We start from the raw sequence: 493 nt of genomic DNA on the forward strand, positions 1-493 counted from the left end.
TCGAAAATGACAACTTTTCATTTATGACGGACGACGCGGTCATAATCAACATCCTGGTCATAATCCTCCCCATAATCAGGACATGTTTCATAACTGCCTGAGCATGCACTTAATTTCAGTTGCTTGCAATAAAACTATCAGATTGCATTTATCTTGCAATGAGAAAACGAGCAGCTGTTTTCGCATCGGCAGCAACACGATCGAGTCTCTTTTCTTCGGCTGTGGAATTCAATCAACTGATTTGACTTGCGCCGCCGCCTTCGAATTTATATTAAGGCTATTTTCCTGGTGTCGAGAATTACTTTCTTTTAGCCAAAGTCAGTCGTATATCTTTTAGGTTACTTGCTTAAACCATTGTTAGGATTTTATAAAAAACCCTTTGAAAGGAATCGTGATCAAGGACATCGTTATAGGATTACCATAAAGACAAAAATCACTTAATTGTGATGGAAACAAGTAGTTTATACTGCTTTCAAGAGCTTAGCAACCAGGG

The sequence above is a fragment of the Penaeus monodon genome, chromosome 24, assembly GCF_015228065.2.
Source record: "Penaeus monodon isolate SGIC_2016 chromosome 24, NSTDA_Pmon_1, whole genome shotgun sequence".
Taxonomy (NCBI): domain Eukaryota; kingdom Metazoa; phylum Arthropoda; class Malacostraca; order Decapoda; family Penaeidae; genus Penaeus; species Penaeus monodon.